The sequence below is a fragment of the Neofelis nebulosa genome, chromosome 11 (assembly GCF_028018385.1).
Source record: "Neofelis nebulosa isolate mNeoNeb1 chromosome 11, mNeoNeb1.pri, whole genome shotgun sequence".
Taxonomy (NCBI): Eukaryota; Metazoa; Chordata; class Mammalia; order Carnivora; family Felidae; genus Neofelis; species Neofelis nebulosa.
The window spans coordinates 75,717,788-75,745,553 of record NC_080792.1 but is presented as its reverse complement, the minus strand read 5'-3'; the positions used below and the strand labels follow the sequence as shown (position 1 = coordinate 75,745,553).

The 27,766-nt window shown below is 48.6% G+C and overlaps 1 long non-coding RNA gene and 1 gene segment (V, D, J or C); one reads left to right on the top strand and one right to left on the bottom strand.

Annotated features, from left to right (window-relative positions):
• The window catches only part of LOC131489659 (immunoglobulin lambda-1 light chain-like), a 205,062-nt gene that overhangs the window by 5,393 nt on the left and 171,903 nt on the right, over nt 1-27,766 (bottom strand).
• LOC131489701 (uncharacterized) lies at nt 6,797-8,436 on the top strand. The gene is made up of 3 exons (XR_009250679.1): nt 6,797-6,966; nt 7,172-7,264; nt 8,363-8,436. It is a non-coding gene; the product is annotated as an uncharacterized LOC131489701 (long non-coding RNA).

Below are 27,766 nucleotides of genomic sequence, written 5' to 3'. Positions count from 1 at the left end.
ATTATTTTAGAAGATAAAAACCAAATATATCTTCCTGTGAACATTTTCAAAAGTATAGAAAATTAGAAAGCAAAGTTTTAAATTAGGTGAAGTTCCATTAGCCAGAGACACACCATTGACATTTTTCTATTATTTCGGGCAGGCTTTTGAAAATGTACACATACTTTAAAAACCCACACATAGTTTTGAGGGTTTGTGGAAGATTCCTTATGATTGATGTTCTATACTGTATTTGGCCACACCCTTTCTGCTGGATATTTAGATTATTTCCAGTTTTCTCCCACCATTAGTAATGTTGAGCTAGTCATTCTTGTTTATAAACCTTTTGTTATATCTTGGATTATTTTCACCTCTCCCCCACCATGAATTCATAGAAGTGGAATTGCACAATTTAAATAAATATACTTAAAAAATGACTTGCTGCATATTGTTAAAATGGTTGTACATTTTGGACTTCTATAGACAGTCCATGAGAGTGCCCATTCCTCCCGATCAACCTCTGGTACAGTCACTTTAAATTCACTTGCTAATTTCATAGGTGGTCTTGGTACCTGATCCTTCCTCCCCATCCCCAAGATGCAGGCTTTGGCCGTTGTTTCTCCTGGGTCCTTAATCTGGCCTCACATCAATCTCCTATCTGGAGCCGTTTTTCCAAACATGAATCCGACTGTGACAGTCTGCTACCTAAATCCCTCGACAACTCTTCTGGACTCCAAGATCAAGGATGCAGCACATTAAGACACTGCACGCAGCACAGAGTGCCCTGTTGTGCCTGCACAACCTCTCTCTCTCCTCAGCCCAGGCCGCTCCGGGTGCCTGGAGTGGTCACATCACGTGTCAGTGACTCTTCACCTGTCAGACCAATTTGATTGTCCCCACGCCTGGACATGACCCCCTTGGTTTAGGCCCACCCACTCTGGGTCCCCAGGCCTGACGCCTGTGAATATTTATGAATGAGTTGCAGAGTGGACATCCTTGGTGGAGACTCAGACAAGCCCTTACTCCCCTCTCTAACTGCCTGGCAGAGCACCCCTTCAGAATGTTGCACCATTTTGTTTCAACACAGGACATGCTGATGAGGTCACAGGGTTCAGTCCTCTGGCTTCTTACCAGTGCTGGGACTGTGCCTATGTGCTGTGTGACCTTGGGAAGGTCACCTTACCTCTTTGGACCTCTATCTTCCTCTGCAAGATGAGGATAACAGCAGGATCTGACTTGTGGGGCTACAGAGGGCGTTTCTGCCCCTAAAACGATTAGTGCCTGCTGGGCACATCCTGCTCCTGCCTGCCTCTTTCTGCCCTACCCAGAGGACAAGGGTGAGGCAGGTGCAGCACTATCCAAAATTTAAGGGATGCCCAAAACTCCGTCATCAAGACGCACGATATTTTAATACAGATTACAGAATTGTATTTAATTATTAAATATATTTTTATATTTAATATAATTATTAAATATATTAATAATAATTAAATATAAAAATATTAAATATATTAATTAAATATATTTAATACAGAATTGAAAGTATTACAAACAAAAAATCAATGCAAAAAAATCCACGCAAGACAGATGTCAGCACTTTAAATACAGCCGGTGTCTACCCAGGCCCCTTCTCTCTGGCCCATTCTTCCTTCTCCCCCCTCTTCCCCTCACTGCTGCTCTCCTCTTCGGATGTCCACTCCTGGCTCCCACCTTAGGGAACTCCACATCCTCCCCTGCCGTGATCTTTTGGCTCCTTACCTTAGGCTCCTTCCCTCTGGGGCTCTGCTCGATGATGCTGTGTTGTGGGCAGCAGGCCATGGGTGCCCATGGCCAGGTGTAGCAGCAGTAGGGGACAGTGCTGCCTGGGGCCAGGGCTCTGTCCCCCAGGAGCCTCACAGCACACTTGGCCTGTCTCGGGCCTCATCTGCCCTCAGGGTGGAAGCTCGGCTTGAACTTCCAGGAGAGGGGCTGGCAGGTGCCTCAGGTCCCTCTTGTTGGCAGCAGCAGTCCCAGTGTGCCTGGCCCACATAGTCTTGTCCTCTGTCTGGGCCTTCTCTGGTCCCTGCACTCAGTGCCCAGTCCTCTCCAGGGCCCATGGCTGTTACCCCTGGAGATCTCCCTCAGAGTGACATCTGCCAGCTGCCCGGCTGTGGTTAGATTCTGGGCTCCACCCCCTCCCACTGAAGCCAGCCCACAGTTCCCGCCCCTGGGGCCCTGGGTGGGGAATACCTGACCTGCCTTATTTCCATATTCCTAAGCGTGACCCAGGTCTGTGGAGCATCTCCTTGGGACTTGAAAAGACCACAGCAAGCAGTTGAGTGCCCAGTGAATCAGGAATCACCAAGGCCTGAGTTCCTTGGGGTGGGACTGGGGCTAGGGCTTCTCTTCTGACCAGTCCCCCAGACTGGGTCCCTGCACACTCCACTTCCTTGGCAGGGTTGGTCAAGCCTGGCTGGTTTCCCTCTGGTCATCTCAGCTTCTCAGCCAGTCAAGGGCCCTGCAGGGAGTGATTCTATATCCCTCACTCAAGGAGTAATGTCAGGCTCATGAATGTTGAAACCTAGCCTTAGGTCACCTCTGGGCCTCATTTTCCTCATCTGTAAAATGGACACAGTTCCTCTGTAGCAGGGCAGTCATGAAGATGAATGAGATCATGTGAATGCTAAGCCCCAGTATGTAGCAGGTGTTGAATGAATGTCCATTCCCTTTCCACCATCCTCGGACTTTGGGCTTTAGAATAACTGTTGGCATGTCCTGGGGGGCGTTTCCCTGTATTACAAGTGAGAAAACTAAGGTCCAGAGAAGATGAACGCTGGGGCCAAAGGTGTTCTGGGAGTGGGCTGCAGGGTGATCTAGAATCTAGGAGTGAGCTCCTCCCCTGCATTGCAGCCCTTTGTCCACCTGGAAGGCACATGCTTTGGTTCCAAGGGAGGTGGGGTTTGGGTTCTGTTGGGCAGAGGTGCAGGAGGGATGGACTGCACAGGTGCTTTGGGCTGGGGGCCATTGGAAAGCCCAGGAATATAATACGTAATGCAATGAGGCTGAGGCAGACAGCGGGGCCGGCTGCTGGCTGAGCTGAGATCATTTCACCTATTTGAGGATGAAGAAATTGATGTTCAAGCAGATTCTATACAGACGGCTGGCCCTTGCACGGCTCCAGGACATGCTTTGTTGATGTCTGTGCATCAGCTCTCTGGGCCTGGTGAAGTCTCACTGCTCGGTGAAGAGAGAATTGAAAGCAGCAGGTTGTAGGATCCCGCCTGTCATCCAGCGCCTCTCTTGCTTTCCAGTTGCCTTTTCTGCCACAAGGTCTTTTAATACACCTGCTCAAATCTGGGTTGCAGCCCCTCAGGGCTTCTAGTTTCTGTTTCAGCAGCCCTAAATGAGGCCTCCCAGGCCTGCCAAAGTGACTTTCCTGGGAGGTCCCTTTAAGAGTTGTGTGTCCCATGTTTTGAGTCAGTCACTCCTTAACTTTCCGGCTACATTTGGCAGGAGATCATCCTATCCATGGGATGAGGCCCACGCCTGCCTCTGACCTTGGGTTCCTGGTACCATGGGGGCTGGAGTGGCATGTGCCCTAGGAGTCCAGACCGAAGCTGTTCCCTCCTGGCACCCCTGTGTGGGTGTGACACTCACCTACTACCCAGGGCCCAGAAGCTGTGGTTCTCTGGGGGACAGCCCCAGGTCTTGGGAAGAAGGGGCTCTCCCTAAAGGCAGCATCCCCAGCTGTGCCTCTTTTCCCCCACCCCTGCACCTGCCACAGCCTCTGGGCCGCCACTGCCACAAACCACATCCTCTTGTGGTGGCTGCAGTCAGAAATCTGGGTCTGGTTGTTTCCTGGGGACACTTGAGGGATGGGCTGGGTCTTCCCAGATGGTGCAGCTGCAGCTCTGACCCACCCAGGCCTGCCCCCTCACCTCCTTCCTGGATTGAGATACGCCGGGGGCTGGATTCAGGCTGGGCCAGAGGAGTCCAGGTCCATCTGTCCCCCTTGGTAGACCCCCTGCTGAGGGTCCCTGGCTCCTCTGTGCCCTGCCCCAGCCCTTCTCCCATGGAGTGTCAGGGTGTGCCCTTGTCCAATCACTTCTGTCCTGCTTCCCATGTCAGAGGGTTCCCCTGTCTCCTGCTGACCAGTCTCCTGCCCGCTCTGTACTCCACAAGCCCCAGAGACTGCCTAAATCCAGGTCTCTCCAGCACCTTGCTCCACCACCCCCCCATCCCCAAACTCAAGCCAGCTGGGCCTTCTCATCTCACAGTTGTGCATGGTGTGTGTGTGTGTGTGTGTGTGTGTGTGTGTGTAACAAAGTATCTGTCTGGGGATGTGACAGAGGTTCTGGAATCTCTCAGAGTTCTTGGAGTCAGGGTCTGGCTCTGCAGCTTCTGAACCCCACTCTGAGGGATCCCCAGGATCCCTGGAGACCCCTACTCCTTTGTGGAGTGGGACTGCACCCCACATTCCAGCTTTCCTCCAGCAAATGGAAAGAGAATTCTACTGCTTCTGTAGATGTCACAGACTCATGACCCTGGTGGGGACCTTCTAGTTCCTTCGACTGATAAACTGAGGCACAGAGAGGGAGAGTTTCTTTCCTAAGACACACAGCGACTTGGTGTAAAGACTGTGTCTTGGGACTTGCCAGTACCAGCCAGAGACCTGAGAGGACCAGGCTTTTTTTTTTGCACATGAGGTGGAGCCAGCCTGGAACTGAAGGATGGAGCTTGGGAACTTTTCAGTGCTTTAACGCCCAACTCTCCCAATACAGCCGCCTGGAGTGCAGTCCCGAGGGGACAGTCCAATAGGGGGCAGCAGAGACCAGCAGTAGAGGGAGGCTAAACCTCAGAAAGGGCTGGAACTCAGAAGGGGCTGGCCAGACAGAGGCCCGGGAAAGGCTCCAGTGGTGGTGGCAGGCGGGAGGATGCGGAGGCCGGACTCTAGTCCAACATCTTCCCTGACACCCACCTAACCCTTGCAACCACAGCCTGGGGTGAGGCGAGTGAAGCGAGTCACTCCAGTGTGGAGTGGGGGGGCGGATACTGAACTGACTTACAGTTTTGATGTTATATTTATTACGGGATTTTTCTGCATTACGATGTGAAAAAAGATTGCATTAAATATTATTTTGATGACGAGTTTTGGGGTCCTCCCTTAAATTTTACATGTAACGACAGTGGCTTACTCTGTTCATACTAGTGCCGGCTGTGTTTGATACTCCAGGGAACATTTTTTAGGGGGCGGTGTGTGGAGGAAGTCGGGGGGCGGGGTTCTGGAGTGGGCGTGGCCAGCGCCCTGTGGTTCCAGCCTCACCTGACCAGGTGGGTTGATGTTTGCATAGCGGAGCCCAGTTTTCCAGGCCCTTTCCAAAGTCTTGGATTGATACCCGGGAGGGGTATACTCCCTTCATGAGGACCTGCGTGGCAGGTGGTGGCTTTGTAGCAGCCACAGCTCCTTCAGCTCTTCCACCGGGAACAGCCTCCTGGCAGGTCCTCTCGGGACAAAGCACATTCTTAGAGAGGGTGGTGCAGCCTCCTTTATTACATTCATACAAAGCGCTCCATCCTGATGGCTACCAATACTAACGTAATTTACATTCGATTCTTACTTCATTACTCCTAAAAGCCCACACACCCTCACATTTGTTTATAACTACACGTGTCATATACCATAGTAGCTACTGCACTGCGTATGCTAGTTCCATAGTGGCAAATAGCCTAGAGACTTACCTTGTTTTAAAAAAGTTGTTATAAAATAGATAATCACATAAAATCGACCTCACTTTATTGTTTGACCCTTTCTCCAGACACATCCTTTGCTTTTCAGTGATTTTACAATATTCCCCGAAATACCCATCTAGATGTTTACTTGTGTTGACAACTAGAGCCAGACAGTTTCTAACAGAAGTATGTCTGAATAGGACCTTGGACAGTGAGGACTGGCTTTGCCAATTAGGTTAAACAGTGGGACTCTTCCCTAGATTGAATGATTCAAATTGGCAGCCCCAAGTTTGGGAGGAAAAAATACAGTTTAAAACACATGACAAGAGGAAATAATGTTTTTCAAAAAAAAATTGTAAAGATGCAAAGATGCATGATGATTACAGATATTTTACTTTTCCCCAATCTTTTATTTTTTTAAATTATTGTTAATATTTATTTATTTTTGAGAGAGAGAGCATGAGCTGGGGAGGGGCAGAGAGAGAGAGGGGGACAGAAGTTCCGAAGCGGGCTCTACACTGACAGCAGAGAGCTCGATGCAGCTCGAACTCACAAACGGTGAGAACATGACCTGAGCTGAGGTCGGCTGCTGAACTGAGCTACCCAGGCACCCCCAATTTTTTCCCAATCTTTTAAATTACATGACACACAAGGGATCTCTTAGTAAGTTCTGTTCAAGTTTCTTGTTGCATGTCCCAGAAGCTGGGAAAGTGGATGACAGATGGCTAGGTGACACCTCTGTGCAGGTGGTCCCCTCTCCCCTAGAAGCTGATACCGGCAAGGAGGCTCTTCTCTGATGCATAAAGGTCCTGAGTCTCAGCGCAGGGTGATCACATAAACCAACAAGTGGAAGGACCCCCATGAATCAGGGGCCAGCTAGGAGCTGCGCATTTTCCTTCCAGTATCTTGACTTTTCAGGTCACTCCTGAGAGGAGTGAGGAGCTAAGCCTGGAGAGGGGACAAGGCTGTGCCAAGGTTCAGCCAGTAGGGGGACCTCTGGACCCACAGGGCACCACAGTCTTTGTGATTCAAAACAGGCCCCCTACCTCCCCACCCCCTACTATTTCTCAGCGTGGTAAACAAAGGCCCTGAGGGGAAGTCTTTCCAACCCTGAGGGTCGGGGCCAAGACCAGAGAGGACACCCGACCATAAGACGTGGCCTATGGCTGTTCAGAGGATGGAGAGAATGAGCATCAGGCCAGGGCAGGAGCGTCTGTGTCTCACTTCCCCATCTGTCTGTGTCACTGTGAGTCATTGCCAGGTGCTCCCAATGACATGGTAGGTGGCACAGAAATAGCTTCGTCCTTGGCCTGGGCCCCACTGGTGGTCAGGGTGGCTATGTTCCCTGAGTTGGGAGCCAGAGAATCACTCAGGGATCCCTGAGGGCCAGTTGCTGCAATAATAGATGACCAGCATGGGGGCCTGGCCTGACTTCTGCTGGTGCCATTGGACATATTTCCTTCCAATGTTGTTTTCTCCACAGGTGATCTTGGCGTCTGTCCCAGGGCCACTGACACTGACAGGAGCCGAGTCAGCTCATTGGAGGCCACAGAACCTGCAAGAGAGATTATGAGAGGTGGGTTTCCAGCTGACGGGGCTCTGCCTTCCTGGCCGGGACCGAACTCCAGAGGTTTCTTGGCCCCAAGAGTTGTCCCCACCCATCAATCTCAGCCCCAGGGGCCCATGGGCATGGCTGGTGGATAAAACCCTTGAACAAATGAGAAACTCCCAGCCCCTGTCTCTGGGCAGGTACAGCCCATTAGAGCTCACACAGGGCCAGTGAGCAAAATGGGAGGTTTCACCCCTCTAGCCCCTTATCCTGCAGCAAGGTGAAGAGATCCTGTCCCCCACTGGGGCAGGAGCTCAGAGTCAGGGCCAAGCTTGTCCCAGATCCCAGTGAGCCTGGGCACAGCACCTGTGCAGTGAGAAAGGAGGCCGATGAGGAGAGGGGTCCAGGCCGGGGTGGAGGCGCCCCAATTCTGCTACTAAGGCCCAAGGCTGGGCAAAATTCCTCCTAAGGCCTCTCTTTTTCCCTTGCTGGAGACTCCTGCTGGTTATGCAAATCAATAGAGGCTCTGGGGCTGCTGCCGAAGAGCTTTGTGGTTGCAGAGAAGGGGGAAGGGCTCAGCCCCAAGGCACAGAGAGGACAGGTATCCCTTGTAGTCTCCACCCCCAGCCCAGGGGATCCTCCTCCTGGTAGTCACTAGTCTGGGGCTGTAGCCCCCGTTCAGTCTGTGCCCTGGCCTACATCCTGGGCTGTTCTGGCCACTGAGAAACAGTCTATCTCTGTTTTCAGGGAACCTGAAATCATGCTCACTGAATCGTTCTGGGTGCTGTCATGAAGGTGGCCAGAGTCATGGTGGTGATGCTGAGATTGTCCTGGGCTCCCTGTCTTTCCTCTGCTCCATTCTGGCTCAGGAGGAAGGTGGTTAATATCATCCAGGAGTTCCAAGTGTCTCATCCATCGTTGTGTTGTGGTGGGGGCCTCGAGCTGGTCCGCTTCTAGCTCCATCTCCAGAGCATTTCCACACTGAGTCTCCTCTGACATTCCCAGGCCCCAGTGCAGTGACCCTCCTCACCCCTACTCCAGGGAAACCGTGAGACAGGAGCAGCGTTCTACTGCAGATCACAGTTTGTGAGAGCCAAAACCTGAATAAAATTTCCTCCTTGCCAGGTGCATGTGGAGTTGTTAAAGGTCCATGGAGCTGCTATAAGAGTCTACCCTTGGCCATGAGCTCTTGGACAGGTAGTAAGTGCTGTGTCTCAGAATCTCCAATGTGTGGCTGGGGCAGGGACATATCACATACTCAAAAGATATGATTTGAGTATAAGAGAATGAAATTGGCTGAATTCTAAGAATACTTCATGTGAAATTGAAATGATAATTTTGACTTCAGTTGCTAGGGAAAATGCATTAGGTAATAAAAATATTTAATATAATGTATGAGGTTGACTAATGGTTATTGAATAGCTGCTGTGTCCTTGGAATGGAAAAAGAAAAAGAAAAGAAAATTGGCACCAGCCCCCTGGAGACGGTTTAGGGGGGAAAGGAGGAACTTCTCTTCGAAGTCAGGACAGGAGGGTCTCAGAGCAAAGAGGGGGGTGCAATGTGTGTTCTCAGAGAGAGGGGGCTTTATAGACTTTTTTTACATTCTATAATTTATTTTTAAATTTACATCCAAGTTAGTTAGCACATGGTGCCACAATGATTTCAGGAGTAGATTCCTTGAGCTCCTACCCATTTAGCCCATCCCCCCCCCAAACCCCTCTAGCAACCCTATGTTTGTTCTCTATATTTAAGAGTCTCTTATGTTTTGCCCCCCTCCCTGTTTTTATAAAATGTTTTATATTTTGCTTCCCTTCCCTTATGTTCATCTGTTTTGTATCTTAAAGCCCTCACATGACTGAAGTCATATGATATTTGTCTTTCTCTGACTAATTTAGCTTAGCATAATACCCTTAGTTCCATTCATGTAGTTACAAAGGGCAAGATTTCATTCTTTTTGATTGCTGTGTAATATTCCATTGTATATATATATATATATATATATATATATATATATATATATACCACATCTTCTTTATCCATCCATCCATCCATCCATCGATGGACGTTTTGGCTCTTTCCATACTTTGGTTATTGTTGATAGTGCTGTTATAAACATTGGGGTGCATGTGCCCCTTTGAAACAGCATACCTGTATCCCTTGGATAAATACCTAGTAGTGCAATTGCTGGGTCGTAGGGTAGTTCTATTTTTACTTTTTTGAGGAACCTCCATACTATTTTCCAGAGTGGCTGCACGAGTTTGCATTCCCACCAACAATGCAAAAGAGATCCTCTTTCTCTGCATCCTCGCCAACATCTGTTGTTGCCTGAGTTGTTAATGTTAGCCATTCTGACGGGTGTGAGGTGGTATCTCATTGTGGTATTGATTTGTATTTCCCTGATGATGAGTGATGTTGAGCATTTTTTCATGTGTCATTTGGCCATTTGGATGTCTTCTTTGGAGAAGTGTCTATTCATGTATTTTTCCCATTTCTTCACTGGATTATTTGATTTTGGGGTGTTGAGTTTGAGAAGTTCTTTATAGATTTTGGATACTAACCCTTTATCTGATATGTCATTTGCAAATATCTTCTCCCATTCTGTTGGCTGCCTTTTAGTTTTGCTGATTGTTTCCTTCACTGTGCAGAAGCTTTTTATTTTGTTGAGGTCCCAAAAGTTCATTTTTGCTTTTGTTTCCCTTGCCTCTGGAGACGTGTTGAGTAAGAAGTTGCTGCGGCCAAGGTCAAAGAGGTTTTTTGCCTGCTTTCTCTTCTAGGATTCTGATGGCTTCCTGTCTTACATTGAGGTCTTTCATCCATTTTGAGTTTATTTTTGTGTATGCTGTAAGAAAATGGTCCAGGTTCATTCTTCTGCATGCCGCTGTGCAGTTTTCCCAGCACCACTTGCTGAAGAGACTGTCTTTATTCCATTGGATATTCTTTCCTGCGTTGTCAAAGATTAGTTGGCCATACATTTGTGGGTCTATTTCTGGGTTTTCTATTCTGTTCCACTGATCTGAGTGTCTGTTTTTGTGCCAGTACCATACTGTCTTGATGATTACAGCTTTGTAATACAGCTTGAAGTCCAGGATTGTGATGTTTCCTTTGTTTTTGTTTTTTTTTTTCCAAGACTGCTTTGGCTATTTAGGGTCTTTTCTGGTTCCATACAAATCATAGGATTGTTTGTTCTAGCTCTGTGAAGAATGCTGGTGTTATTTTGATAGGTATTGCATTGAATATGAAGACTGCTTTGGGTAGTGTTGACATTTTAACAATATTTGTTCTTCCTGTCCAGGAGCATGGAATCTTTTTCCATTTTTTTTTTTTTGTGTCTTCTTCAATATTTTCACAAGCTTTCTATAGTTTTCAGTGTGTAGATTTTTCACCTCTTTGGTTAGATTTATTCCTAGGTATTTTATGGTTTTTGGTGCAATTATAAATGGGATTGATTCCTTGATTTCTCTTTCTGTTGCTTCATCGTTGTTGTATAGGAATGCAACCGATATCTGTGCATTGATTTTATATCCTGCCACTTTGCTGAATTCACGAATCAGCTCTAGCAGTTTTTTGGTGTAATCTTTTGGGTTTTCCATATAGAGCATCATGTCGTCTGCAAGGAGTGAAAGTTTGATTTCCTCCTTGCCAATTTAGATGGCTTTATTTCTTTGTGTTGTCTGATTGCTGGGATTAAGACTTCCAATACTATGTTGAATAGCAGTGGCAAGAGTGGACATCCCTGTCTTGTTCCTGACCTTAGGGGGAAAGCTCTCAGTTTTTCCCCATTGAGAATGATATTAGCATTGGGTCTTTCTTATATGGCTTTTATGATCTCCAGGTATGATCCTTCTGTCCCTACTTTCTTGAGGGTTTTTATCAAGAAAGGATGCTGTATTTTGCCAAATGCTTCCTCTGCATCTGTTGAGAGGATCATGTGGTTCTTGTCCTTTTATTGATGTGATGAATCACACTGATAGTTTTGCGGATATTGAACCAGCCCTACATCCCAGGTATAAATCCCACTTGGTCGTGGTGAATAATTTTTTTAAATGTATTGTTGGATCCGGCTGGCTAATATCTTGTTGAGGATTTTTGCATCCTTGTACATCAGGGAAATTGGTCTATAGTTCTCCTTTTTAGTGGCATTTTGTCTGGTTTTGGAATCAAGGTAATGCTGGCTTCATAGAAAAAGTTTGGAAGTTTTCCTTCCATTTCTATTTTTTGGAACAGCTTCAATAGGTGTTAACTCTTCCTTAAACGTTTGGTAGAATTCCCCTGGAAAGCCATCTGGCCCTAGACTCTTGTGTTTTGGGAGATTTTTGACTACTAATTTAATTTCTTTGGGGTGCCTGGGTGGCGCAGTCAGTTAAGCGTCCGACTTCAGCCAGGTCACGATCTCGCGGTCTGTGAGTTCGAGCCCCGTGTCAGGCTCTGGGCTGATGGCTCGGAGCCTGGAGCCTGTTTCCGATTCTGTGTCTCCCTCTCTCTCTGCCCCTCCCCTGTTCATGCTCTGTCTCTCTCTGTCCCAAAAATAAATAAAAAAACGTTGGAAAAAAAATTTCTTTACTGGTTATGGGTCTGTTCAACTTTTCTATTTCTTCCTGTTTCCGTTTTGGTAGTGCATATGTTTCTAGGAAGTTGTCCATTTCTTCCAGATTTCCCATTTTATTGGCATATAATTGCTCATAATATTCTCTTATTATTGTTTGTATTTCTGCTGTGTTGCTTGTGATCTCTCCTCTTTCATTCTTGGTTTTATTTATTTGGGTCCTTTCCTTTTTCTTTTTGATCAAACTGGCTAGGGGTTTATCAATGTTGTTAATTCTTTCAAAGAACAAGCTTCTGGTTTCATTGATCTATTCTACTGTTTTGTTTGTTTGTTTGTTTGTTTTTTGGTTTCAATAGCATTGATTTTTGCTCTAATCTCAATTATTTCCTGTCTTCTGCTGGTTTGGGGTTTTATTTGCTGTTCTTTTTCCAGGTCTTTAAGGTGTAAGGTTAGGTTGTGTATCTGTGATCTTTCTGTCTTCTTTAAGAAGGCCTGGATTGCTATATACGTCCCTCTTATGACTGCCTTTGCAGAGTTCCAGAGGTTTTGGGCTGTGATGTTATCATTTTCATTGGCTTCTATGTACTTTTTAATTTCTGCTTTAACTGCTTGGTTAGCCCATTCATTCCTTAGTAGGATGGTCTTTAGTCTCCAAGTATTTGTTATCTTTCCACATTTTTTCTTGTGGCTGACTTCTAGTTTCAGAGCGTTGTGGTCTGAAAATCTGCACGGTGTGATCTCAATCTTTTTGTACTTGTTGAGGGCTGATTTATGTACCAGTATGTGATCTATACTGGAGAACGTTCCATGTGCACTGGAGAAGAATGTATATTCTGCTGCTTTAGGATGAAATGTTCTGAATATTTCTGGTAAGTCCATCTGGTCCAGTGTGTCATTCAAAGCCATTATTTCCTTGTTGATTTTCTATTTAGATGATCTGTCCATTGTTGTAAGTGGGGTGTTGAAGTCCCTTACTATTATGGTATTATTATCAATGAGTTTATGTTTGTGATTAATTGATTTATATATTTGAGTGCCTTCACATTTGGAGCATAAATGTTTACAATTGTTAGATCTTCTTGGTGGATAGACCCCTTAATTATGATATAATGCCCTTCTTCATCTCTTGTTATAGTCTTTAATTTAAAGCCTGGATTGTCTGATATAAGTATGGCTATTCTGGCTTTCTTTTGTCCACCATTAGCATGATAGATGGTTCTTCATCCCCTTACTTTCTTTTTTTTTTTTTTTAATGTTTATTTATTTTTTTTGAGACAGAGAGAGACAGAGCATGAGCCGGGGAGGGGCAGAGAGAGAGGGAGACACAGAATCGGAAGCAGGCTCCGGGCTCCGAGCCATCAGCCCAGAGCCCGCCACGGGGCTCAAACTCACGGACCGTGAGATCGTGACCTGGGCCGAAGTCGGACACCCAACCGACTGAGCCACCCAGGCGCCCCCGCTTACTTTCAATCTGAAGGTGTCTTTAGGTCTAAAGTGGGTCTCTTGTAAACAGCATATAGATGGATCTTGTTTTCTTATCCATTCTGTTACCCTATGTTTTTGATTGGAGCATTAATCCATTGACGTTTAGAGTGAGTACTGTAAGATATGAGTTTATTGCCATTATGTTTCTTTTAGATTTGGAGTTTCTGGTGGTGTTCTCTGGTCCTTTCTAGTCTTTGTTGCTTTTGGTCTTTTTTTTTCCTTGTCTTTTCTTCCTCAGAGAGTCCCCCTTAAAATTTCTTGCAGGGTAGTTTAGTGGTCATGAACTTCCTGTGAAAATGAATACAATGAAATAGAATAAAATGAAATGATGGCAGTAAAACAGAATTGGAAAAATTTACAAAAAAGTAAGAAAATATTGTAGAAAAAAATAAAAATATTTTTAATAAAAATTGAAAATAAAAATACATTTTTTTCTCTTTTCCTATTCAAGAAAAAGAAAAGAAACGAAAAAGAAAAAAAAAAAAGAAAATTGAATAGATGGACCAGCGAACAGACTGAAATACTATTGAAATCACATTGTCTTCCCCTAGATGTCAAACTATGAAACACTTTATAGTCTGTAAACTAAGCAGGTGGAGAGACTTGTGTTCCTGAAGAGCAAGGTTGGCCCAGTTGCGTGGGGCTTAGTGTAATGGCCCCATTCTCCACTAGATGGTGCTGCTTAGCTTACTGGGGTGGATTATTGTGGAGCTTGTGTGTGTGTATGTGCATGCGCAGGAGGGGAAAAAATGGCATCACCCAGCTACCCCCAGTCTCTAGTATTAGAACTCTGTTCTCCCTGATCGGCAGTCGTGCACTCTTCCTTTGTCTCCGGTCCGTCCACTCCCTGCATTTACACTGCGACCAAGCCGTCAGTTTGCCAGGTAGCACTTCCCTCCTGCATTTTATCTCAGATGCGGCTGTGTTTCCTGACCCCTCGCTTCTGAGGGACTGTGGCTTTGACCCACTCAGACCCTCTGGGAGAGGGTCTCACAGAGCAATGGCCGGGTGCTGGCCCCACCCAGGAACGTTCCGCGGGACCGTGCTGTTGCTGATGCCCATAAACTGTGGCTGGGTGCCAGCCTGCCCCAGAAAAAGTTCATGTGATCATGCAGCAGCAACCCTTCAGGGATTGTGGAAAATCACAACATGCATCTGGCACCAGGCTTCACTCTTAACGACCTTGTTCCAGCACCAGCGACTGTGGTTGTTCTTCAGGATCCTTTGGGATCTTTGCCTGTGGGGAGCTCTCCCAGCAGGGGAACTGCCTCTCCCGTGCGTCCTGAAGACACCTGGACTTCAGTCTGCTCCCAGGGATTCGTCCTTCCCACCAGAGCACCACCAGGTATCGAGCTGCAGAGTTTCAGCCTCTGCACTCCCCCTGTTTATAGAGTCTTAATGGAATTTAAACCCTCTCCTTTCTCCCTTTTTGGTTCAGTCCCTGTGGCTGTTTCCACTTTTCCACTTTCTCTCCAGCTGCTTTTGTGGGGGGGGGATACTTTTCCCATATTCTCCCCCACCCCCCGCCTCCATCCCCTCTCCACAAGCAAAAACAGCCCCCTGCCCTCCATGGCTTCTCCCCCAGTTCACCTCTTTGCTCCACGTACCTGCTAAGTTCTCTGGTTCAGGTTGTGCAGATTGTTGTGTTAATCCTCAAATCAATTTTCTAGGTTTGCAGGGTGGTTTAGTGTTGATCTTGCTGTATTTCAGGGACAAGAGACACACATACACACACACACACACAAAACAAAAACAAAAACAAAAACACACAAAAAACTTCCATGCTGTTCCTCCATCTTGTCCCATGGTCCTGGGGCTTTGCAGACTTAAGAGAGCCTTAACACCACTGGGGTGTATGTAGGAGATTGAAGTCCCAGATCTGTGCCTAAGAAATAATTACTGCAAGATCTGGATCAGAGGAATAAGGAGCCAAAGGATTTTTTACATCAGTGTCAAGCATGATACTTAAGAAGGAAGATACCTTTTCCTTCAGATCTTAGGTCATGGTTACTAGCTCCCCCTGCCATGTTAGGAGCCCTGATACCAGGCCCACTCCATCACCAGGTGGCTAGGCAAGTGACCTCTGCTGCCACCTGGGTGGTGGCAATAGCACACAGGGCTCACGCCATGTCCCCTGGGACTCTGTATGTACTTTCAGTTGTCATGTATTAGACATATATGGTATTGCTTCTCCCCTAGTTGGGATTCACGGGTCTAGGAATTGGGGTGGGAATGCAAGTAGCAGCACTCACTGTTATCCCCAGTGAGCCATCAACTAAATGTTCCCTTGTCATCCTTGGGACTTTGTGCTTTGCTTGATCGCACGGCCCTGCTGGCTGAGTGTGCACCATGAACCCTTTGGCTCTGCCTGGCAGTGAGTCATCGGCAAAAGTAGGGGGTACTGGCTGGGGTGATTCCTGGCTACTGTCAAGGGGTAAGGGATTTTCTACCACACAATGAGGGTAAGTAGGTGGATGTATGGATTCAGGAGATCCCCTAATATTCCCTGGGTCTGTGACTGTAGTCATCAATTCACCACAATACAATTCAACAGGTCTGATAATGGGTGAATGTTCCGGAATGGAGGTTTGGTCGTCTCAACTGACAGGGACCCAACTGACTAACTCAGGTGTTTGCTGAGGGAAGGGGAATATGGAGTGGGTGGTGAAGATGTAACTATAGACATAACTCTGACCACAGGGTAGTGGCAGAAATGAGGATAATAGAAGGAACAAGTGTTTCCTCCTTATGTTGATATGAATATGTTTGGAAACCTATTAATCCTATGTTTCTGTTTTGTTCTCCTGGGTCATCTCATTATCATCTAACATCCAATGTGTTCATAATAGTTAACTTTATGTCTCAATATGAAGCTATAGGATATCATTTCAGCTGGGACAAAAAATAAATACCACCATCAGACAGTAGTATACTTTGTATCCTCCTGGGAAAGGATGAACATGTTGGTAATTTTTCATTGGATAGTTTGGATAGTTTGTCACATCACGTGGAAGCATGGCTGCCAATATTCTCTTTATTTGGAGATTGTGGTTTGCCTGGATTGGGTGGATTTCACGTGGATGAGGTTGGACTGTAGTGGCTTATTATGTGTCAACATCGACAGACTGAACTGTATTTCACAGAATTGTTTTCTGTCTGTATTCTGGGGTAGGGTGGGTGTGAAGAAAGAATCTTGTGCGAGATTTGGGGGGTAGGAGTGACATTGCACCCATTTTGTGTCTCAGTCCATGGTTGTGTATCTTCTGGTTACTTTGTAGGAGGAGGCAACTGCCCCAGTGTCCCTCATTCACCATCAGGGTAGATGTGACCCTTCAACTGTCTGTCAGAACCCAGAGCACCTAGTGTGTCTGCATCTTTTCTCATTGTTTAAAAATACGAGGAACAATCTAATCTGTTGGGGATTTTGACACATATATTGGGGATTTGGGGCACAAACCGGAGCTTTATGTGTTTATATAGTAGCCTCTTCATGTCCCTGAAGACCCTGTCGGGGATGCTGGCCAACCTGGATTGGGTTCCTGGAATCAGACTCTGAGATGGAGAAGTACATGTGTAGGAGATCTGGAAGGAGGAGGAAGGTCAGACTGGGCAGAAGGAGAAGTGACCCACGTGCAGTGAGACATCAGATGAGGCCTCCATCCCTGCAGGGAGCTCTAAAGCTGAGACCTTCAGGACATCTGAACCTGAGGCAGGGCCTTCATTCACTCAGGCCAGCATGCACCTGAACCTCTCTGAGAAGGGGCAGAAACCTGGGGAGGCAGTTGTCTGATCCAAGGGCACTTCACAGTGAGGAGGACCCCTGTGAGCTGTCAGGGGCTCCAGGCAGAGGTGGGTGCATGTGTGAGCCTAGGAGGGGGGTGACACCACAGTGAATAATGCACTAGTGTGCTCCACTCAGAATCCCCAGCTATCATGGTGGCAGGGCTTCTGGAGCTCAGCTGAGCTGAGAAATTCAGGCCTCTAATATTCGTCAGTTGGGTGAAGGAACGGCCCATGACCGCCATATGGGCATGGAGGGGTAAGGAGCAGCGGATGGATGTTTCTTTCTGTTTGTCCTTCCACTCAGGTCCTCTGTTCCCAAACATACTCAGGCTCAAAAAAAATCCCAAGAGCCCCCAGATCAACCCTGATATATCCTCTGGTGGTGCTGCGTGAAGCGTGGGTGGATAGGAGGTCTGGGGACCTGGGTCAGACCGCTGAGGCTGGAGGAGAGTGTGATACAGATGGGGAAGGGGTTTGTGTCTCCCTTCCCCATCTGCCTGTGTCACTGTGAGCATCACTACTGCCATCCCACACCTTACAGTAATAGTCAGCCTCGTCCTCAGCCTGGGCCCCGCTGATGGTCAGGGTGGCCGTGTTCCCTGAGTTGGTGCCAGAGAATCCGTCAGGGATCCCTGAGGGCCGGTTGCTGCTATAGTAAATGACCAGCATGGGGGCCTGGCCTGGCTTCTGCTGGTACCAGTAAGCATTTTTACTTCCAATGTTGTTTCCCCCACAGGTGATTCTGGCTGTCTGTCCCAGGTTCACTGACACTGACGGGGGCTGGGTCAGCACGTAGGAGGCCATGGAACCTGCAAGAGAGAAAAATGGGTTGGGCTAGAAGATGAAGGACCCATTTCTGGGAAATCCCATAAGCTGCCTGGCCTGCATTGAGCCCCAGGGATTCTCTGGACCCTCAGGGTACCCTCTCTTATAAGTCTTAGCCCCAGGAGCTTATGGGACTGGCTGGTGGGAAGGATCCTTTGAACAAATAAGATTCTTTCCACCCCTTTCTCTGGTCAGGACCATCCCCTTTGAGCACACACAGAACCAGTGAGCACAAGTGGGAATTACACCCCTCACCTGTGCAGTGAGCCAGGATACTGAGGAGAAGAGGGGTCCAGGCCATGGTGGAGACGCACTGATTCTGCTACCAAGACCTTGGGCAAAGTTCCTTCCAGGCATCTCTTATCCCCTTGCTGGAAAGACCTGCTGCTTATGCAAATCAGCTGGGCCTCTGGGGTTGCTGTTGCGTAGCTTTGTGGTTTCGGAGAAGGGCTCTGCCCTAAGGGACACAGAGAGGGGAGGGGCAGCCCTGTCCCATAGTCTGGGGCTGGTATCTCCCTCCCAGTTCAATGTCCTGGGTTTACTCCTTGGCTGGTCTGACCACTGAGACCTCAAAGGCGGAGTCTGTATTTTCTGAGCCCATTCTATAGGTGACGCTATAAGGCTCACACAGGTATAGGGTCCTATCCCAGATCACAGCTTTTGGCCACAGAACCCAAATAAAATTCATCCTCTGTCTAGAGTACATGGAGTTTACAAAACCATCATGGTGCTGTAAATGTCTGCTCTGAGCCATGAACTCCTGCAGCGGGTCATAGAGGTTGTGACTCAGCATCCCCATTTTGGTGTCAGATCAGAGGCCAAAGAAATGATTGTGGTATAAAATAATGAGAGGGGGCTTTAAAGTTTAGTAACTCTTCAAGGGAATGTTTACTATAGTTAAGTTGTCTTCAGTTGTTGGAAAAACATGTAGGAAACATCTTAATATATAAGTTAAGTTGAAAAAAGCTTACAGAGAAAATCACTGTGTTGCAGGCACTGGGAATAGGGAAGAACAGAACTTTCCAGTCCCCTCCCCCTTCCTTGAGGGAGGTGAGTGGAGGGACAGGTGAGGGGGCAGGTGGGAGGAACTTCCAGGAAGGAGGAGCAGCTGAGTCTGTCAGCACAGGGGAGGGAGGGGAAACGTGTGATCCTAGGGAGGATGGGTGTTTGTGGGCAGTGACAGCATTTTGTTTCATTAGGGTGAGCTAGGGCATGGGTTGGTGGGAGACAAAATGCCTGGACCTGTATTAGTTAAATAGGCAGTGTCTTCATGAGCAGGACCTAACACACACATACCCTGAAGAATTTGAACGTGAGAGTGAAGGATGACACTATAGACAAATGGCAAATAATTGAACAATTGTCCCGAAGGTCCTGCTTACAAAACCCCTTTGCCTGTTAGGAGCTGGATCTACGTGTGATTTTGGCAGGTGATCTCTGCTGCCCCCTAGGGGCCACTCTAAATGGCTGCTGGATTGCAGAGGCTTCCTTTGTAAAGTGTAGATTCATAACCTACAGCTCAGGTCCTGATTCCTGCTTCATGGACTGTTGCCACAGTGAGGAATGAGGTTTCTATGCGTGGCTTCTACTTGCCTCACATTCTTGTTTTTTAAAAAAATATTTATTTCGAGGAGAGTGTGAGCAGGGGAGGAGCAGAGAGAGAGAGGGATAGAAGATCCAGAGCGGGCTCTGTGCTGACAGGCTGACAGCAGTGAGCCCGATGTGGGGCTCAAACTCACGAATCTCGAGATCATGACCTGAGCTGAAGTCGGATGCTCAACCAGCTGAGCCACCGAGGTGCCCCAGGTCGCCTTGCATTCTTACATGAGGGGCCTAGATTACCCATGAAAATGTAACAGGCTCATTTGGAGGAAGAGAGCACAGGTTTCACTGAGGCATCCCTGCACCTGTCTCTGAGGTAGTGGGAGGTCACACAGGTGGTGTCACATGGCGGACCCAGGACTCAGGGTGGCTCTTTTTGATGTCAACTGCAGATACAGGGCTAATGTGTGGTGGGGTGCCTGGGGACTAATGCCCCCAAAACAGAGACAGACATTTATTCAGACCCACATTAGTTTGACTCACATTGCATCGTAGGAATTCTGCATGATCTAGACATAGATCCCTCTTGAGAAGGGAACTCTGGCCCTGCTAAAGTCAGGAAGAGAAACACGGAGTGGAATGTGTGTGGGAGGAGCCCAGTCATGCCCTCTGTAGGCACGGGCAGGGGGATATAGGATCTGAAAGAACGGGACAAACCTGAAGGACCTGGGATCCCAACCCAGTTCAGGGACTATATGGAGTTTTCTCCTAAGGTGAGGATTCTGGGCACAGAGGGTGTGGTCAGGTGTGGTAAGAGGCAATTTCCAGGTAATAAGTCAAGTTCTTTAGGCCACCTGCTAGGCACGAACAGGAGGAGGCTGCTGAGGTAGGAACAGGTTTGACACAAGTGTGCTCAGTGCCTGGGAACTTCCTAGGTCACCTGGGGGCTGAGGGCAGTGGTTATTAGCAGGGCAGTATTATTGTCCCTTTCCTCCCTGCTTACACACCTAAAAGCCACAGGGAGACTAGGGTGCTACATGTGTCGCTTGTCCTGTCCTCCTGTTTTGTCCCACGTGGATGACCTAGCACTGTTTTCCCCAACGCCCCACAGACTGGCTGAGCTGAACAGGAACATGAGGGAGGGGTGCACCTGACAGGGAAGGGAAGCTGGGAGAGGCCTGCAGGTCCCCAGTCCCTGAGAGGCAGAGAGAAGAGCAGAGGCTGGCAGGTGCCAGGCAGCAACAGTCACCTGCACCAGGTGAGGAAGGCTGCTCAGGCTGAGAGGGGATGTGGAACAACTTCAGCCAGAATGTTCCAGGTCCTGAAGGAGACAGCTCCTTCCTCTCAGATCTGGAAGCTGCCTATGGGGGGCGCTGCTACACTTGGCATGGGGCCACCTGGACTAGGGACGTGCCAGCCCATTAAGTCATGTTGTTGACAAAGCCTATGGTGAGAATCTCTGGAGAATAACTCTCTATAGTGACCCGTTCATGATCCTTTGACCTGAAAATTCCCTGGAAATATCATTTCAGTCATAGGGAATCCCACCAAAAATTACCTTTTTATTTAGTTCCTCATATCAATAAGTAATAAATAAATTTTAGATGAAATATTGCAATTGCACTTGTGATGCTTTTGTGAGGAGAAAATGATTCTCTGTCCTGTGTCTCCCCACTCCCATGAAGGTATTGCTCTGATTCAAGCCAGGAGTGGAAACTGGGGAAGCATCTGCTTTCCCTCTTAAAACATTCTTCATCTGTCGTTTTGACCTCATGAAATTGCTCTAAAAATTGATTTCAAAACCACAAGTCAAAGATTTGTGAAGAGAAATTCAATTTATGAAAAAAAAACTTATTCATGTCTTGGATAAGGTCTCCTCCCTCAGAATGACAGCTGGGACCAGAATGCAGGCAAAGCCACCACACAGGGTCAGCCTGGGGGTGGGTGTGAGTCCCTGTGGGTCAGTCCTGAGCTAAGGGTCGGGCCTGCCTGGTGCAGGTGATGGGATTTGGGGCAATGGGAGGACAGTGGTGCCAGGAGAAAGTCCCCAGGTGGGATCCAAGATGGTGGCTGCACTTCCTCCACAGTTTGTGTAAAATCTAAGGAAGGGCCTGGGGCAGCAGGGGCCTGGTCCCCTCTTCACGAAGCATCAGGCAGTACTTCCGGATGTGGGGATGCCTCATTGAGGAAAGCGAGTACACATGGCCCCTGTGGCCCGTGCAGGCTGCCTGTATCCAAGGAGAGGAGGAGTTTCCGCAGGACTGTGCTGTTGGGACAGCTGTCTCCCCTCCTGAGTAACATGTGATTATATCTGGGACCCGTGCGATATTTAATGAAACCCCAAATCTTTACTATCAACCATAATACTCAATTACAATCCAAATAGTCAGAATAGCCCCCAACTCTGTTCATTAGGATAAACACAGACCAGAGCACAGAGAACTTACTGGATTCTCCCACACTGGAGGGTCAGGCCAGGACCAGGGAGAATACCTGATCCTAAGGCCTGACCAACAGCTGCTCAGAGGGCAGGTGGGAATGAGAGGCAGGCTATGACAGGAGGGTTGTGTCCCATCCCCCATCCTTCTGTGTCACTGTGAGTCACTGCCAGCCATTTCTGCTGCCATGATAGCTGACACAGCAATGGACAGCCTGGTCCTGGCCCTTCTGGTCCTGGTCATGCTCAGGGGGCCACGTCCTTAAATTGCATCCTCAGAATCAGACCCAGATGGTTGCTCATATCTGCGTACCAGATTGGGTACCCGGCTTTCCTTCCACTGGTACCAAGATGCATGTTCATGCCTGAGCTTACCCCTAGAGCAGGGAATCCTGGGCTTCCCAAGGGCAACTGACAGGGATGGAGGCAGCCTCAGGTCAGGGGAGGCATGGAGCTCCTAAGACAGGAGAGGGGAGGGACCTGGAGGAAGAAAGGGAGGCTGAGTCAGAAGTGACTGGTCTAGCACTGAGGGGAGGGAGCAATTTGGACAGAGGTGAGGGCAAGCACCTGACCCCAGGGACCCTGCGTGGGAGAGAGCAGGCTGCCTGTGCCGCACACTGTGCCTCCCTGTGGGCCCCTCACCTGTGCTGGGAGCAGCCAGAGAGCAGGAGTGAGGCCACACAGAGTGTGGTCCTGGGAGGATCAGCACCACAGGCACCTGGGAGCTGTTCCACATGCAGATGCCCGGGGCCCCACCCAGCTGCCTCGCCTGCAGCTGCATCTTGTGAACCCCCCACCCCCACCCCCTCCTCAGGGGACTGTGTGCTCACTGAGTGTCACAGGCCAGGGGTCTGGGCCACCCTGGAACATCTCACTTCTTCTCCTTGTCTCCCCAGGTCCTACTTGGTCACCTGGTTCTTGGGCTTAATTGTCCTGCCCTCATCGACTGAGCTTGATCCAGATTGTAGACCCTGTAGTGATGTGGAAAAAATGATTTAGGAACAGACTTTTTCATCAGCCACATGGATTGTGTGTTGTGAATGGGATGATACCCAGCGGGATCTTGGCTGCTCTGTACTGGTGGTTGAGAGGGTGCCATGGCCCCTCCTGTGTCTTTCTGGCAGTGAATCACCAGGAAAAGTAGGGGGCACTGGGTTGGTGATTCCGATGTCTATCAAGGGGCAGTTGGGTCTCTCCTACACAATTGGGGAAGCAGGTTTATGTATGGACTCAGGAGATCCCCTAATATTATCTGGGACTATGATTACAGTGAAAAAAAAAATCAGCACATTCCAATTCAGCAGGTCTGATAATGGGTGAATGTTCCAGAATAGAGTTTTGGTCATCGCAACTGGCAGGGATGACGACTCTCTCAGGTATTTGTTGTGGGAAGGGGAATCTGGAGTGGGTGGTGAAGATGTAATTATAGACACCACTGACCACATGTAGTGGCAGAAGTGAGGACAATAGAAGGAACAAGTGTTTCTTCCTTATGTTGATATGAATATGTTTGGATACATATTAATCCTATGTTTCTGTTTTGTTCTCCTGGGTCATACTATTACCATCTAGCATCAGATGTATTCACAATAGTTAACTTTATGTATCAATATGAAGTTATAGGATATCAAATTATCTGGAACAATGAGAAATATCGCTAGTAGAGAAAAAGGTATTGTGTATCTTCTTTAGGGGAAAGGATGAACATGTTTTTAATTGTTCACTGGATATTTTTATCATATTAGGTGGAAGCATGGCTACTGGTATTCTCTTTATTTGCAGACTGTGGTTTCTGGGGATGTGGATAGATTTCATGTGGATGATGGGGGACTGTGGTGGCTTATTAATTGACAGCATTGAAACTGTATTTCCCAGAATAGTTTTCTGTCTATATTTTTTGGTAGGGTGGGTGTAAGGAAAGATTCTTGTACAAGATTTGGGAGGTAGAAGTGACATTGCACCCATTTTGTGTCTCAGTCCCTGGTTGTGTATCTTCTGGTCACTTTGTAGGAGGAGGCAACTGCCCCAATGTGCCTCATTCACCATCAGGTTGGATGTGACTCTCCAACTGTCTGTCAGAACCCAGAGCACCTAGTGTGTCTGTATCTTTTCTCATTGTATAAAAATACAAGGGCCAATCTGATCTATCTGGGGATTGGACAAGCACATTGGGGAACAAGGGGGAGAAAACCCAGATGTGGGTATATAGTGATCTCTTCATGTCCCTGAGGACCCTGTCAGGGATGCCCACCAGCCTGGATTGGGTTCCTGGAAGCAGACTCTGAGATGGAGAAGTGCATGTGTAGGAGATCTGGAAGGAGGAGGAAGGTCAGACTGGGCCGAAGGAGAAGTGACCCACACAGAGTGAGACATCAGATGAGGCCTCATTCCTACAGGGAGCTCTAAAGCTGGGACCTTTCAGGACATAAGAAAGTGAGGCAGGGCATTGGGACCTTAGATTCAGGCCAGCATGCACCTGAACCTCTCTGAGAAGGGGCAGAAACCTGGGGAGGCAGTTATCTGATCCAAGGGCACTTCCCAGAGAGGAGGACCCCTGTGAGCTGTCAGGGGCTCCAGGCAGAGGTGGGTGCATGTGTGAGCCCAGGACGGGGGTGACACCACAGTGGGTCATGCACTAGTGTGCTCCACTCAGAATCCCCAGCTGGCATGGTGGCAAGGCTTCTGGAGCTCAGCTGAGCTGGGAAATTCTGGACTCTAATACTGGTCAGTTGAATGAAGGAATGGGCTATGGCCACCACACGGAAATGCAGTGGTAATGAGAAGTAGATGAGTGTTTTTGTTTGTCCTTCCAGCCAGTCCCTTTGTTCTCACACACAGTCTGGCCCAGACAATCTCAGAATCTACAAATCAACCCTGATACACCTTCTGGAGATACCACCTGAAGGGTGGGTATGTAGGGAGGTCAGGGGACCTTGGGTCTGGACACCTCTGTCAGACCTTCTGCATTGCTTTGTGCACAGGCCTTCTGGGGCTGGAGAAAAGTGTAACACAGATGGTGAAAGGAGTTTTCAACTCCCTTCCCCCTCTGCCTGTGTCACCGTGAGCATCACTACTGCTGTCCCACACCTGGCAGTAATAGTCAGTCTCGTCTTCGGCCTGGGCCCTGCTGATGGTCAAGGTGGCCATGTTCCCCAAGTTGGTGCCAGAGAATCAGCCAGGGATCCCCGAGGGCCGGTTGCTGTTACTCTAGATGACCAGCATGGGGGCCTGGCCTGACTTCTGCTGGTGCCATTGAACATACTTCCTTCCTATGTTGTTTCCTCTACAAATGATTCTGGCCGTCTGTTCCAGGGTCACAGACACTGAGGGGGGGCTGAGTCAGCTCATAGGAAGCCATGGAACCTTCAAGAGAGAAAAGAGAGGTTTCAGCTCTGGATCTCATCTCAGGAGACCCTCACCTACCTGGCCTGAGCTCCAGGGATCTGGGCCCCCTGTTTCCACCCTCCAATCATTTCAGCCCCTGAGGCCAATAGGCCTGGCTGGTGTATGGAGCTTTTGAACAAAGGGGTCCATTTTCATTTTTCTCTGGGCAGGTGTAGCACCTCAGCGTCACACAGAGCCAGTGAGGATTTGGGGAGATTTCACCCCTCCAGTCTCTCATCCTGCAGCAGGGTCATAACCATCCTTCCCCCTACAACCAGCCCCCTGCTGAGCTCAGAGTCAGGGCCTGGATTGCCCTAGATCCCTGGGGCTGCAGTGGGTCTGAGCTTGGGTGCAGCACCTGTGCAGTGAGCGAGGAGACCGAGGAGGAGAGGGGTCCAGGCCATGGTGGAGGCACTCTGATTCTGCTACCAAGGCCCAAGGCTGGGCAAAGTCTCTCTTATCCCCTTGCTGGAGAGACCTGCTGGTTATGCAAATCAGCCAGGGCTCAGGGGCTGCTGCTGAGGAGCTTTGTGGTTTCAGAGAAGGGCTCAGCCCCAAGGGGCCAGAGAAGGGAGGGACAGCCCTGCAGACCCACCCTCAGCCCAGGGAATTCTGCTTTACACTCTGGTCGCATAGGCTGGGTCCACACTCCGTGTCTCTCCGTGTCCTGACCTCGCTCCTGGGGTGGCTTGTCCTGGCTGAGCTCAGAGGTGGCGTTTGTCTGCATTTTCTGAACCCATGAGCACGTTTCCTCTGCAGGCAGTATAAGGTGGCTTAGGTCAGTGTGGTTCCTAACTTATATCTCTGTTGAGGAACACCAGAACCCAAACAGAATTCCTCCCTTGCCAAGTACACATGGATTTTTAAGGAGCCATTGAGGTATTGTAGGTTTCTGTCCCGAGGACAGGTTATCGATCCTATGCCTCAGTACTCTGAGGGTGTGCTCAGTGCCAGGGACAGACCCAGCTTTAGCAAGGTTTGACAGTGGCTGAGTTTAGCAGGAATGGGTCGGGCTGGAGAGGCATGAAGTACTGGACCTGTGCTAGAGACGGAGACAAATCTGCAAGGCACAGAACTGAGAGACAGCGAGTCAGAATTTTACATCAGAGTCAGAGGTGGTGCTGTAGAAACTACATCTTTCCCACAGGTCTCAGGTCCTGGTGAGCAGCCCTCCCTCCTTGTTAGAACCCCTGATACCTGGAGCCTCCCTGTGTGCAGGTGGCTTTGCTGGGTGATCTCTGCTGCCCTCTGGTGGTGGCTCCACGCTGGCTGCTGGAGGCGCGGGGAAGTCCTTTGCCCCGCTGGAGATTCAGAACCCACAGCTCAGAGTAGGATTCCCTGTTTGATGCACTGCTGTCCCCAGGGGAGGAACTGCTCTTCTCTACATGGCCCCTGCCACTCTCAAGGCCAGACTTCAGGAGATGAGAGTATCCATGAAAATAGGAACAGGCCAATGGGAGGAGCAGGTAAGGCCCATCTGAGGTTTTACTGCCCACATCTCTGGGGAGGTGGGTGGTCATGGGTGTGGCTCTGGGCCTTGCAGGAGGTGACACAGGACTCGGGGACTGCCTCTTGCTAGTGCTGTCAGCTGGTGCACCAAATAGGGCCATGGTGGCTGGTGTTCCAAGGACAGAGACAGGAGAACACACACTCAACAAACATTTATTCAGACCCACTTCGGTCTGGCCGACTTTCCATCCTGGGAAATCTCTATGAAGAAGACACAGTTTCTTTCCCAGAATTTCCGTGCTGTGGGAGGGGCGGCGTAGTGGACACACTTGTTTTGGTGACACAGCAGACGTCTCTACTGCCTTCTACCTACGTCTTGTGTTCTACATTCATTTGAAAGCCAAACCATTGCTATTCCCATGTCCCTCTGGGCCAGGATGGACCCTGTGGCTCAGCACTGGCCAATGGATATGTCATTCAGCTGGGGATCTGTTTGGGGACTTTCGCTGTCACGAAGTAAGGAAAGAGACCAGATTTGTGGAGTGCCTTTCCTCTTGAGCACGGGTGTGACAGCTGGAGCTGCAGCAGGCACCTGTCTATTGTCAGCAAGAAAGAAAAGCAAAGCTCTGTAGCTGGGCTGTTGGGACAAAAAATGAACATAGTTGGGAATTCTTGGAATTGGTGAGTGTCTGGAGAAGAGCCATCTGACTCCAGACTTTGTTCCTGTTTCTGATTATCATGTGTATGTTTTACATGAAAATGTTACTGACTAGTAGGGAAATGATTATCACCAATCAGTGAATTAATAAAATAATGGCAAGGAGAAAACCATTCAGTAGTAGGCCATTAAGATGGAGATCAGAAGAAATGACAGGCAGGTGCTATGTGGTGAGAGGTTGGAAGAGGCCTCTCTGCAGAGGTGACCTTGGAGCTGCTGTCAGGATGGGAAGAAGGAACATGTGGCAGGTGTGTGTTTGGGGACAGCAGGGTCAGTCCCTGCGGGGAACATAACCTCTGAGTCTATACATAAGCATTATGGTTATAGTCACATGCCTTACTCCCCACCCCCCACACCCAGACA